General features: G+C 35.8%; 1 long non-coding RNA gene across 1 annotated transcript; it reads left to right on the top strand.

The window, feature by feature from the left end:
• The first annotated feature begins 3,417 nt into the window (after positions 1-3,417).
• On the top strand, positions 3,418-4,396 carry LOC149243717 (uncharacterized). The gene is made up of 2 exons (XR_016245799.1): positions 3,418-3,676; positions 3,809-4,396. It is a non-coding gene; the product is annotated as an uncharacterized LOC149243717 (long non-coding RNA).
• The last annotated feature ends 10,414 nt before the right edge of the window (positions 4,397-14,810 follow it).

Here is a 14,810-nt window from a genome sequence, read left to right as displayed (position 1 = left end):
AGAACATGAAAATGACCCTTGACACTAGAGCCCTTCCAAGACCAAGTCACAAGCCTCCTGTTCACCCTTAGATCAACGTTGCTCTTCCTCTTCCTCTTCTCATCTTCCATCAGAGTTTTTGCCTCTTCTTGTAGGCCTGCAACCCTTTTGCTTCACAACAGAAACCCTAGATTAGCCTTTTGATCCTTGAATAGTGTCCTTTTGGATGGAGACTCCTTTCTCTTCTACTTGGCTTCCTTCAATGAAGTCTTTACTCAATCTATATCACTTTTATATGACTGCAATCTCCAACCTCCCTTTGCCAAATTCAGATCTGCAATCTTCACAGGGTAGACTAGCCCAAAAACAGTCCACAATGATGACACTATCCTCACTATCATTTATTCTTCCTTCGATGATGTTAAGTCTCCTTCTAGAGTGATTTTTGAACTTGGCTATCTCAGATTTCCTTGAATTGTCGTTCTCCAATTGAGGCCGAGCACTTCTACATATATTGGTTTGTCCATGATTATTAGGTTGGCATGATCACTGGAGTAGGTTGAATTCATCTTTCTAGAATAATCCCTTTCATCGTAGCCTAACTTGAGAGAGGATTGGTGATAAGGTCTTGGAGGGTGAATTAAAAAAACAAATTTTACTTTTACAATGTGTAACATGCCTTCAATACATGGAAATGACTCTTTAGATTTTTATGACTAGATGACAAAATTCCTAAGGTATCACAATGGGAGCCTTAACTAGAAATGAAATTTCTTGCTCATGAAACCCATGAGTCAAGCATTACAATTATTTTATCTTTCTTCTTTATATCTTTTACATAAAATAATAATTACATGTCATTATGAAGACCGATCCTAGTTACACTTTTCAACACTCCCTCTTAACTAGGGAGGTATTCATAATGGTACTTGGTCATTCTTAATCTGAATAATTTCTCAAAAGAAGAGTCAGATTGGTAACACATATGTATAACATCATATCAACTAACATTGTCACATAGCAAGGCCTTGGCTAACAACTCTATCTCTTCACAAGATCCGAGCTCAATGCTAGCGAAACCAATGATTTATAGACACCCTTATCATTGTCTCTCCTTGAACATACCCCACCCAGGTTTTCAGAGTGTGTTCCATTAGGACTATTCTTATCTTGTATCCCAAGTCCTCAAGGAATATCGGTCCTCTACAACTACTCTTACCTTGGATGCCTTGTCTCATCCTCAAAGAGAATATGATGCTAAATGATTACACAATCCTTCATTATGTCTTCCCAAGTGAAGACCATAATGATGTGTTTATCTCTCCCTCTTAATTAGGGAGGACATATCTATTCCAGTAAAGGAATGTACTCATTCTTACAGAAGGAATGTACCTAAGCTCTCTCTTGGCTTAGGAATTTTCCAAGTTTATTCCAAGTAAGAAACTTGTTTCCAGGCTCCCTCTTAATTAGGGACCTACAATAGCTCCTCAGGTGGAGATGAATAGACAACTAGCTGCTTGAAGAGCTCCTTCCTTCGATGTCATGAATTTATTCTTCGTTCTGGAGTCTTCATCTTTTGGGACTTCTTCATAGGGTAGAGACCATCCATCACTTTCATCCATGACTCGGTCATGTTAATAAATTTTATATTAATTAATTAAGATCGTAGATTGCTTGTTGTATGTAGTGTAGGCTTCTTATCTTATGTAGAATAGGTTTCTTATTTTAAATACTATGATTTACTTTCAATAGTGTGGTTAGTCTAAGCACGTGTGTTTAATTTCAATATTATGTCAATTCATTTGCAACTGTGATTTACTTTATGTTGTTTTGCATCTCACTTGCAAGTGTGATTTCCTTGTAGTTGTTTGACTTCTCACTTGCAAATATGAAGCTAATTCTAAGAATTCAAGTCTAGAGAAGGGTCACTATGTAATTTAAAATTTAATTATAAATTTACACCAAACAAGTTAAATTGTCAAAATGACTTCCAAAAACTTTTACAAAATTCACAAGTGAAATTTCCCTCTTTATTTTGAAAAGAGATATTCACAAGTAGAATTTTCTCCCCATATTTTGAAATATATATTCATAGCAAATTAAGTAAATTTGTCTTTTCCACTAATTAAGTGGTCCACATTATTCAAGTGCAACTTTTACTTAATTCACAAGTAGTTTCTTAGAATTTGCTTGAGACACTGCAATCGACTAAGAAAGAAATTAGACCAATTTGGAAAAAAAAAATATAATGTCAAAAATTTGATGTTTGTGTGGTATTTCGTTGGGAGTATGATTAGATTTTTAAATTTTGAGAAATGATAAGATTAGGCAAAAATCCATAAAAAAACAATTATTAAAAAAATGACGAGAAATTATTTTAAATATTTTTGCTTTCAAAAATATTTTTGAAATTCTATCTATTTATATATTTATTTTTTTTGTTTTTTTAACTTTAGAGAATATTATAATGTATCAAAACTTTATAAAGCCTCAAAATTTTATAAACAATTTTGAAATAATAAAATATTAAAACAATACATTTAATTTAAGAAAAAGAAATATTATTAGAAGTGTTTCAATGTAAGTTGTATTTTATTCTCTCTCAAGCTACTACAAAGGTCATAATTTGTAATTATTATTTCTCAAATAATTTTTTTTTAATATATTTAAAATAAAAACTTTCTTATAATTTAATTATAAATTTATAATAAGCAAATTAGTTTTGTCAAAATGAATTTTAAAAACTCTTACAAAATTCAAAGTGAAATTTTCTAGTTAAAATTTAACCATAAATTTACGCCAAGCAAGTTAACTGGTCAAAATGACTTCCAAAAACTTCTACAAAATTCACAAAGTGGAATTTTCCCCGTATATTGAAAAGAGATATTCACAAGTGGAATTTTCTCCACATATTTAAAAAAAATATTCATAACAAATTAACTAAATTTGTCTTTCCCACTAATTAATTGGTCTACATTATTCCGTATAACTTATACATTGTTCCGTATATCTTATACTTAATTCACAAATAGTTTCTTAGAATCTTCTCTAAATTCCAATCAGCTAAGAAAATAGTTAGACCAACTTGGCTTGTAAACTTTATACTTTTGAGAGTTTCTCCGAATTTCACGATTTGAAAGGTAATCTACCCCCAAGTAATTTCTTAATATTATTTTCTCCAATGTTTATGAGAAGATATAACCCTAGGGTATTTCCAAGAAGGGATGAGAGATATTCATTAAGCTAATTTAGACGGCGACAAACTCATTAAGTTGTTTCTTGGAGTTTTCCCTTCTCTTTCCTAGAAGAGACAAGTGAGCCGACATGGTTGTCTTTTTCCGAGATATTCATAGCTAATTTAGACGGCGACAGACTCATTAAGTTGTTTCTCGAGTTTTCCCTTCTCTTTCCTAGAAGAGACCAGTGAGCCGACATAGTTGTTTTTTTCTGAGTTGTCGGAAAGCTTTAACTCGTGTTTAGACCTTCAAAGTCGCGAGGCTTGTTGGAAGGTTGTGGAATTTGAGCGATTTTTGTTTGGTCATTTCTTGAGAACAGCCCGGAATCGAGTCCCCTCCACGCATTCCAGAACACAGTTTAGAAGGACCCCTCTGGCACTCGCAGGTTTCGCACTATTGAATTCCTTTTTGAAGTTCGCCAGGGCTTCTCCCGGCAGAGTTTTTTACTGTACAGTGCATCCGTAGGTCGCGGTTACGAATCCCTTTACTATGATTTATTTATTTATTTTTTCTTGACCTCTAATAATTTTCTGTCCTCGAGAATTCTCGTTACTCCTTTTTCATTCCGGATCTGAGAATGCCGTTAATTTCAGTGGCCTTCAAGGTGAGCTATGCTGGCGGCCTCTCTCGGGTTTTGACAATCTGGACGCGCTAGTGGTTACTGTGAAAGAGCAAAGCGATAATACAGAACAAACGTGACAGCGAGCACGGGGTTTCAGCTGGGAACGATTGGAGCTTTAAGTCTCTCTGTTACTTCCTCTGTTGCGATAATCAGCTGCAACAAGGCGCTGATCAGCACTCTCGGATTTAACTTTGGTTAGTGCTAAGATAAACCCTCAGACTTTTTCGTTTCAGGGCCGATTCGCAAATTTTGAAGTTTTAGATTTGAATCTTACGAACGGCTTGTTGGTTTTTATTTCCATTTTGACATAGATGTCTGCGTTATTCAGTCTTTAACCGTTAGACTTGGAAGCTGTGGAATCTGAATAAAGTGTTATCATCTTGATTTTCTTACCTCTAATTGCTGTTCAGCGAGAAAAGACATCGCAATAGAATCCTACATGCGTTTGTTTGAGGCTAGGTAGCAATTGGCAAAGGTTTGGTTCCCCGCAGCTATTTTGGGAGAATTTAAAATAAACCTCTTTGTAAACTGTTTTATTCTGATTTACCTATTTTCTTAATTTTTTTTGTTGTTTCAATCAAATGCATCTCATATTGTGTGATAATAATATATTACATATACATGCCAGGGTACTGAAATATGTGTTATAATTTTGCTTTCTGTACCCGCTGTTTTACAAAGAAAATACATGGTATGCTACTTTTCTGTTCAGCAAGAAAATATATGCAATATAATGCCAGTTTTGCTGTTGGGGAAATATATGATAATAGAATACTTTAAACCTGTTTGTTCGAGACAAGTACGCATTTGTCCATGATTGTCTACTTCTATTTCTGCATAATTTAGAGTGAATATGTGTTAATTGTTTTATTCTGGTCTATGCTTCCTTACTAGTTTTTAAAAATATGCTTCTTTACTAGTTTTTAACTTTTTAATTGAAAGAAAAATGCAATTGCATGCATATTGCTCATCTCAGAAAGAAACTGAAAATTCCCCTCCCCACTGAAAGACTATCTACATGTTTCCGAGAAATAACCATTCTGAAAATCACTGTGAGTTAAAAACAAGGATAGGCAGCAGACTCGCTCTAGTTCCTACTTGAAGACTATCTCGAAATATGATCTGAAGTAGCAACTACTGCTGGATTGAGTGGCCTATTTTCCTCTTGCAATTGCATGCCGCATACTACTACTAGCCTGCTGAATCATTCACTTGGCCTCAAACAAAACTTGTTTCCAGTGAAGTGGAGCAACAAAGACAAATAGAAGACAATATTTAGCCGCAATCTTGAAAATTCCCTTCCTATATAAGGAGAGTCAGCATATTCATCTTGCTTCTATTGGCAAGAATATCTCTATCTAGGAAATAGCCATCCTAATTAAAACCAATGTTTTAAAATTCCGGTCGAGGGTCGACTCCGACTCTAACTTTGAACCGGTCGAGGGTCGACTCCGACTCGATATTGACTCGGCCTAGTTGATTTCAATGACTCGGTCTTTGTAAAAAATAAATTAAATATTTTTTATTTATAAAAAGACATAATTTTAAAGATTTTCATTCATGTTTCCAAACACAAAGCATTAGAATCTAGAGAGAAGACAATATATGATCAAAGTAGGCTCATGAATATATCCATTATATCAAAATGGGACCTATTGTACTGTCCAATACATGTAATATATAGAGATCAAAACAAAAACACATATTAACAAAGGAGACTCTAAATGGCTTCTACAACAAAACATCACCAGTCACTAGTCACTACTGGCTACTGCTAGAGAAACTAACATCATCTGGCTCAAACTCTAAATTAGAGTCAGACGGGGAAACCCATGGCCTCTCCTCCTCATCATGATCTCCAACTGCAACTATAGAAGTAGTAGCACTAGCAGGGTAACAACTGCACGCTGAGATATACAAGCTATGTGCTTGTGTCATGGTTGAGTAGAGGAAGTGCTTGCAACTGGAGGACTTCATGCTGGACTTGGTACTAGTGGATCTGCATTTAATTTAACATTATGTTCAACTAATGCCTCCATCTATAAATCCAAATCAAGACCAATATCCTCATCAGAATCAAATTCTGTTGGATGACTCTCCACTACCCAATTTTATGTTGGATCAATATCTTCCAACACAATGCGATTTGTATCAGGTCTTTTGTTCAGCAATTGGTTGTGTCTTAACCGGAGGTTGTATTGGACATAGACTAGATCATTTAACTGTTTTTGTTCCAAACAATTCTCTTCTTAGTGTGAATCCTCTCAAAGGCAGACCAATTACGCTCACACCTAGAAGCACTGCAAGTTTTATTCAAAATACGGATTGCAAACTTCTGCAATTGAGGACAATGGCTACCAAATGCTTCCCACCATTGTGCTGCAAAAAACATAGTTATGTAATGAGATAGCTCAACAAATTATATCCAACTTTCAAATTATAAACAATTTAACAAAATAATAATTTGAAAATTGAAATTGTTTGTTTACTTGGCTCATCTGCTTCCCTTGCAATCCTTGCTAGGTTCTTGCCAAAGGTTCCTGTGGCTCTGTTGAAACAAGTGATTTGTAATTGTATCTCCAGCAGGTCACTCTCCTTAGGGACCATGCGCCCAAGGCACTCAATCAATCCGTCTCTAACCTTCCTAGTCAAAGCTTCTGCTTCCAGAGCTTTATAATGATACCTTGGGGTTCATAAAAAACTCAGTTGCATGTATAGGGCAATGGAGTTGATTGCTCCATCTTTGATTAATGATTTCCCAAATGGGCCCTGATCAGGTGCTTAGTATTTAGCTCAAAAGTCAAAGTGTTTGGAATCGCTTGAATCCTGAACGACTGCGTCCGTCTCAGCGATACGATCCCAACGCAACTTGTTTCACTCCAAAGCGAGCTCGTATAAGGAAGATATCGCGTTTTTTCTGCTTTGCCAAACATATTTAAAAAAAGGTATAGTCACTACCCAGTCAGCAGTCCGTACTACTGACGTGGCAGGGGATTGGGCAGGTCAATGGGATGGTCAAGGGCCAGTAAGGTTTTGCTAAATGCCAAACTTTTGGTTGGTTAATAGTGTGGTGATTTAGCTCGTTTTTATTAGTTTATGATGGACCAATGAGGAGGGGACAAGTGGCAAGCCCAGAGGCTGCCACATGTCCTTCCCAAAGGTCAGGTTCATTGGCGTACTGGAGTAAAATTGATGGGCAGGTCGACGAAGTTGAATCCGCGACCTCGCCCGAGAAAACCTCGTGCCATACCAGTACACCGCAAGCTTGGTTCTATTATACTATGCTCACCGTATATATTTGAAGTCATATATGTTGGCGGTTGGGGGTTAGGAGGGAGTCAACTCGCGGGCCAGCCCCCTCCCATGTGAACACACCATAACAGCTAACGGCTAACGATTACAGTTAACGAAAAACCGCTAGCGTAACTGTTGGCATTTACTACACATGTGACCTCTACCACGATAACTGGAGTCTGGAGGTTAGCCTAACCACGCAGTATTAGCGCTAATTACAGGTTTAACATTAATCAATCTCCGCTAAACATTTAATTAACTTGCAGTTAGTTTGGCGGCATATTCAGCGGTCCCTTCAAATTCTGCGATAACTCCAGTTTTAATGGAGTTAATTGGAGTTCCTCTAGTTTTAGTGGAGTTTTACTAGGAGAAATTGTTTTGGTCATAACATTGGCAAAATTCGATTAAATTGGGATCTAGAAAAGGTGTTATTAGATGATTTTGATGTTCTGAGCATATTGAAGCAGGTTTCATGAGTAGTAGAGTATTGTAAACAACATTTTTTGCATTATTGAGCTAATACAGAGGCCCAAGCCATGGAAGTTGGAGTAAGGAGATGTAGCCCAGGAGGGGTGAACTCCTTCATCAAAACACTGAGTTAAGTGTTCATTTTGATGGTTTGCTGTACTTTTAATTGTTGTTGTTCAACACTTGATTTTCATGTTATTTTTCTCATGAACTTAACATACAACTTGATAAAATTTACCTGTTTTCATTTACAAATACCATAAGGGAACCTATGCACATGAACCAAAAGATAAGCATTTGTTTTTAAATCTGAAGTTGAAATTAGCATTGCAAAACTAACATTCAACAACAGATCAAGTTGGTATCAAAGAAAATGTTATTTGCTTGATTGCTTGAGTTTTGTGCAAGTAGGGTTTTAATGGTTGCAAATTTGTGATGCTTACAAGGTTAAATTTGCAGAGAGGAGAATGGAAACTATTGGTTGCAACTCCGAAGGTAATGCCCAGAAGAAGGAGAGCCACAAGACCACAATCTCCACCCAAAGTTCCAATCCCAGCTGCACTTGAAACACCTCAAGTTTTACCTTCAATTGCGATTGAGGAGGTACAAGTAGTACCAGAAGCTGAGCTTGAATCCAAAGCCATCATGTCTATAGCAATAGAGACTGAAGGTCTTTCAGAAAAGGAAGCATTCAAGAAAGCTTTCTATGACTTAAGTGACATGGTGAGAGTCCTTTATGAAGAGAGGAATACTAGGATCGCTGGAGAGAGTTCTAAGCCCCCACATGGAGAGGAAAACCCAGGGGATAAAAAAGATGAAAAGAAGGATTTAAAGGGTAATGGAGGAAAGCCTCCTCCATCTCCTCCATCTCCATCATCCTCAACATCTCAAACAACATCATCTTCCACTTCCACCACAAAAACCGTTTATACTCATTCAAAAATCCCAAAGGAAAAATCTCCCTTACTCAAATTGAACATTAATTTTGAACTTCCCATGTACAATGGTGAGGTGAATGCATAAAAGTTAGACAATTGGATTTGACAATTGGAAGTTTATTGTAAAATTCAGAACCTTCAAGAAGATGACATAAAGATCTTATTGGCTTCATTGAGACTAGAATGAGCAACATTAGTCTGGTGGGAACCAAAGACTCAAGAGGAAATGCGAATTCATGGTAATATATCCATTTCTTGGGTTAAATTTGTTTTTGCAAATAAAATGCAATTTTATCCTTTAGCCTATATGAAAAAGCCATTATGAGTTGGAAAAATTTTAGGAACTCAAGGGCCAAACAGTTTAAGACAGTTTAGGAAGAGGGCTTTGTTGTTAGGAGTAAACTTGAATTCCCAAGATACATTGTTGAAATATATTGGGGGTTTACGTTCCTACTTAAAACATATTATCTTTATGTTCAATCCAAGCAACTTAGATGAGGTATGTGTGCAAGCCACGCACCTTGAAGCAATACGAAAGAACATAAACGAAGAGGGTGGTAAGAAAAATCCATTCAAGGGTAAGGAGAAAGAGAATGGTGGAAAATGGAATGGAAAGAAGAATGCAAGTGTGAAGAAAGAAGAGGAGACAACTATATGCCAACATTGTTCCAAATCTGGGCATGATGAAACCCATTGAAGGAAATTACATGATGAACTAAGGCCTAAGAAACCAAACAATAAGGGAAAACAAAAGACGACCGCTACCACACAACATGATCTTGGATCAGATTCTGGTGATGAGACCAAGATTTCAGCCATGGCCACAAAAGGAAAAGAAGCTATTCTAAGTACTAGTTCCTCACATAGTCACAACAACACTCCAAATGAAGAATCAAGAATAGAGTTGTTCCATGTAAGGGTAATTTCAAATCATACAAATATTGATGCATTATTTGATAGTGGATCACAATCAAACTTAATTTCAGAAGACTTGGTCAAAAAGATTAACCTTGAAACTATACCTCATCATAAGCCATATCCATTGGGTTGGATAGTCAATAATGCAAATTTACAGGTTATAAGGAAATGCTTATTCAAGTTTTCCATTGCTGAAAAATTCATTGATGAAGTTGAGTTAGATGTAGTTCCACTTGACATCTCAAGAATCATTCTGGGAATTCCTTATTTGTATGATAGGAAAGCAGCATTTTATTGCCATGAGAACAAATACCTATTGCTCAAGGATGGGGTGGAGTATATTATGGGAGCCCATCGCAAAAAGTTAAATATTTCTTTGGTTAATGCAGGGCAAATGAAAAGACTAGTAAATGCAAGTAAAAATTTTGTGCTTCTCATGATCAAGAAAAAGAATGATATTGATTATGAATCTTTTGAAGGTTGTGATGATAAAACAATGTAAACTTTGAAACGGGGACTGATACTGTTACCCGTTTTGTAGAGGTGGCAAAAAAATGACCCGATTTTCAAAAGTGTTGATGCAGAATACACATGTTTTTTTAAGAACATGGTTTTTGGAACTTTAATTTTTTTCATGTGCATTAAGTTCTAGAATGGTAGTGAATGGTAGTGATTTTCATCCTGATTTTAAAAAGTGAGTATTCTGCATCACACCCTTTGTTTAAAAGACCTATTTTTTGACTTTAAATTTTCTAGTGTGTGAAATGTAAAAAATTATTTTCTAAATTTGATAGTTTTTGAAGTCGTCATTGTATTCATATTTTCTTGTTCTCTATCTTAATTTTTTTTTTTTTTTTTAGTGGGGTTTTTATTGTTTTGCGTTTTTAAATTAGAAAGTCGATAGTTTGAATTTTAGATAATCTACATATTTAGACATCCTTAATTAATTTTTCAATCCACATGAAATAATTGTTTCTAAAAAACATCATTTTTTAACAATGGACATAAAAAATAACAATTTTTAACATAAATATAACAAAAAAACTAAACGTTTTGATAATTTTTTGCTAGAATTAACATGTCAAAATCACAATTTTTATACAAAAATATTAACTAAAAATGGTCAAATAATAGTTTTTTTTATGAATTTCATGTCAAAAAGATAATAATAACTACTTTTTTTTCAAAAAATAATGATTAACTTAAAAATCAATGCAAAAATCACATATTACCAATATTGAACGTATAACAACCCTAATTGAGTGTTTATTCTTCTCATAAAATGTCAAAGTCAAAACATTGCAAAGCTTGAGTTACAAGCATAACTTAAATTTAATTAACAATGTCACGTAATCCAAACTCTTCGTCCTCTAGAGTTTCATCATTGTCCTCTTCCACAATATTTTCTGTTTCATTTTGCTCATTTTCCTCTTCTAATGGGTCTTTCATGTCTGCAAATCCCCCAATATATGTCTTTCCATACATTCCATGTAATGGTGGTTGGGGTTCCTTTGCCTTTTTTGCCACACATGATTCACTAAAGTCCCCTTTCTTCAATCCAATTTCTTGCATTGCATCTGGAAGAAATTGAAGAGCATTAATTCTTTGCTGAATGAAATTGCATTGTAATGGATCTTTCTCAATTGCAATGCAATTTCTTCCTTTTTGAAGACAGCATGCTAGTGTTGTACCTAATTATCAAGCACAAAAAAATAATGAAGTAAATTAGTACAATGACATATTAATTAAAAAAAAGAACATATTGAAATTCAATTCCATGTGGAAAAACGTACCTGAGCCAGAAAATAAATCCAGAACCCAATCTCCTTCATTTGAACATATGTCTATAAGATAGTTAATCAATAATTGTGGTTTCTGATAAATGTTAACTATCTCTCCTTTCATTTCCTTGTCTTCATATGTTAGTTTTCTCACAATAGCATCATAAGTCAGTATTTGGTTATGACTCTTTTTGTCCACCCGATTAAAAATCATAGACATATGGCTATCATCTTTTGCCCAACTATCAATATGAATGAACTCACAGTCATTTATAAATTGTTGATCTTCATTGTCAAGAAGATTTGACTTTTGCCTGTAACATAAAATAGTAAAAGTTCAATTAGCTTGTCCATAAATTAATTTTTCAACATTAATCAAATATACCTTTAAACATCTTACCATGTAAGCTGCATCCTTGAATTTGTTTTCCCCTTGAAGCTTGACAATAACATTGCCAATTGTGTGTCTGAATGAAATGTCACAAATCTCCATAATGGTGATGACGTCACTTCCTTAAATCCCGCAACCACTTTATTAAAAGCTTGATAAGTATAAGGGTCAATATCATAGCAAATGTTTGGAATATTGAAACCATGGGGAATATCTGCAATAACCAGGACATAATCCCTTTTTGGTACGAGTTTCGCAATGTCTTCACAGTCGCCTTGTATTACTTGATATTGAATAGTGTCTAGCCCATTCCAAATGAAATGATTAAGAGTTGGATCAAGTTCAACATTCTTAATACGTTGCTTTCTCAGTCTTTCAATCTTTATTTTTTCAATAAAAGTCTTGAAACTGTTTGGTGCTCCATTATCTTCTTTCTTCATCTTTTACCAAACAAACAAATTTATGTGTAAGTTTTAAATTAAAAATAGTACACAGATGATTAAAACTGAATGTATAAATCAAGTTACCTTTTTAAACGCAAGATAAAAAGCTTTCAATGTTGATGTAGAACTTGAATCTGGATAGTTGCGTACAACATCATCCCAACTATCTTCATTCAACAATTTAACCATTTGTTCCTGAATTTTCATGTAAACTTTGTGACTGCATAGATAAAGTAAGAAAAAGTTAATATAATGATATGTATAACAAATACTACCAATAACAACATGTTTTATTTAAAAGATAACTATAATCCTGGAAATAAGTAAAAATAATTCAACGAACTTACTTTTGAAATTCTTCAGACATTTCTTCCAATGATAATTCCCCTGACTTCACACGAGATAATATTGTTTTGACAATTTTTTCATCTTTCACTCCTTGCATCGCCCTCCAAGGCGTGATGGTCATATCGTCTGGAAGTTGCTTCAGTTCAGGCGCTGATTTATTGTTGCTACATATCAATGGCTTAGACTTTCTGACCCTCTGGTTTTTAATGCGAATGTCTTCCCACATGCTAAAAATGTCATCAATCAAATTCCAAATATCTCCAGTTCTAAATGCCAATTGGAAAATGTTATCAACACCTCTGAATAAATCGCTAGATCTGTTGTCTTTTCCACTTTTTGAATTGTCTTTATCTTCAATTTGATAGCCTATTTCCATACAACATTCCTTTCGGAAATCTGCAGTAATATTGATCTTATCCCCACCACATTTTTCTAGGAATTCACTATGAATAAATCTAACCTTTTGGATCAAAGTCATAGACATCCTATATTCATTATCTGAATTATGATCCCATGCCACTAACTTTGCTTCTGTTTCATTTAAACCAGCATAAATGATACATTTCATTGTTTCAAAACGTGGGTTATTAGGATATTACTCCATCAATTGTCTTTGAGCTTCAACAGAATGGTTCCCCCCAAGCACATAATAATTGTATTCAAAACATTTTGACTTATCAAATGCTTCTTTGTTGGGAACTTGAAGTGGATCAACAAGAAGCACATAACTAACCACATGAGCATATGGATTGTACCTCATTAATGTCTTCAAGTTGTGAACACGCAGATGATGTGGCTTTCTGACTTGATATTGGCATTGTCCTTCACTTGCCTTATAGGTTTGTCTGACATTTAACTGAAATGTACGACCACCATCAATTAAGTTTCTCTTTGTCAAATTCTGTCGAATGGCATTTTGTTTTGTTTTGATAATGCCATCACCTAAATCAGCTCCTGGTGTAATGATTTCTCTGCTTTCTTTTGAAGTTTCACTAGGTTCTTGACTGCTGGTAATGACTACTTCAAGATCTTCAACTCTACTTTTTTTCGTCTTAACATTCTCAAGAGATCTATTCTTGGGCATTGTTACTTTTGGTCTTTTACGACCTTCCGCAATTTCAATGTCATCTTCAGTAATGGCAACATATGCTTCATTGTCAATTTCAACTTCATCGTCCTCAAAAGTAACTTGTTTACCCTTGCTAGATTTATCCACCAGAGGCCTTTTTTTCTGATTCTTTGGATGTAGTTTTATAGCATCATCAATTACTACATTTTCCATGTTTTGCATATCTTCTTCTGACACTGAGTAAAAATGGCTGACAACATTCTTGATATCATGCTCTATGAAATGAATGTCTCCCAACATAATTGAACAGCTTTCAACAAAATTTTGCCAAACAAAATATCATATGTTAATATAAACAAAGTTAAAAAATATAGCGAGACATTTTCAAAACGCAAAATAAAAATACAAATATCAATACTTACCATGTTTTGTGTCATATCATTTACGATTTGTTTACACAACTTTGTAGATACCTCTCTCCTGTCATATAATGAATATGATAGTCGGTATTTAATCCTTTCATGTGACTTGGCAGCTTTTGTAAGTATGTAAACAACTTCAGTGTTTGGTACCGAACACATATCTATGACTTTTCCCATCACCTTCAAATCTTCATTATTATTGCGTGTATCAATGTATAGATATATATTCACAGTTGTGCTCTCTCTTTCTTTCACATACCAGGCTCTTGATGGAAATTTCACCTCTTTTGAACTTTTCCAATCTGAGATTAGCTTCTTATCACTTAAAGCACTTGAAATATTTGTAGGTATGAGCTCAGGTGGAGTTCGTTCACCAATGTTTTTTGAAGATACACCTTTAAGACTCCTTGGTGCAGAAAGATTCACAGAAATTTTCCTTGATGCCATTTTCCTAAAAAAAAAACACATAAATTAGAAAATAAAAAAACATATTAACTTAAATTAACAACAAAAATATACCATAAAATTTTTATTTGTATAATCAAAATTGCCCTTCCCCTCCCCCGACCCGCCCCCCAGCCCACCCCCGGGCCCCCCCCCCCGACCGGGCCGCCCCACCCCCCCTCCCCCGGCCGGGCCGGCCCCCCGCACTCGCCCCCTCCCCCTTCCCTTCCCCTCCCTCCCCCGGCCGGGCTGGCCCACCCGCCCCCCGGCCGGGCCGGCCCCCCCCACCCAGCCCACCCCCCTTCCCCCTTCCCGCCCCCGGCCACCCTCGCCCGGGCCGCCCCACCGCCCGCCCCCGGCCACCCCTGCCCGGGCCGCCCCACCGCCCTCCCGCCCCACCCCCTTCCCCCTTCCCTTCCCCTCCCTCCCCCGGCCGGGCCGGCCCACCCCCCTCCCC

The sequence above is a fragment of the Pinus tabuliformis genome, chromosome 8 (genome assembly GCF_031772625.1).
Source record: "Pinus tabuliformis cultivar Carrire ecotype Pingquan chromosome 8, CPIR1, whole genome shotgun sequence".
Classification (NCBI taxonomy): Eukaryota; Viridiplantae; Streptophyta; class Pinopsida; order Pinales; family Pinaceae; genus Pinus; species Pinus tabuliformis.
Note: the sequence above shows the minus strand (reverse complement) of the source record. Positions and strands in the feature narration are given on the sequence as shown.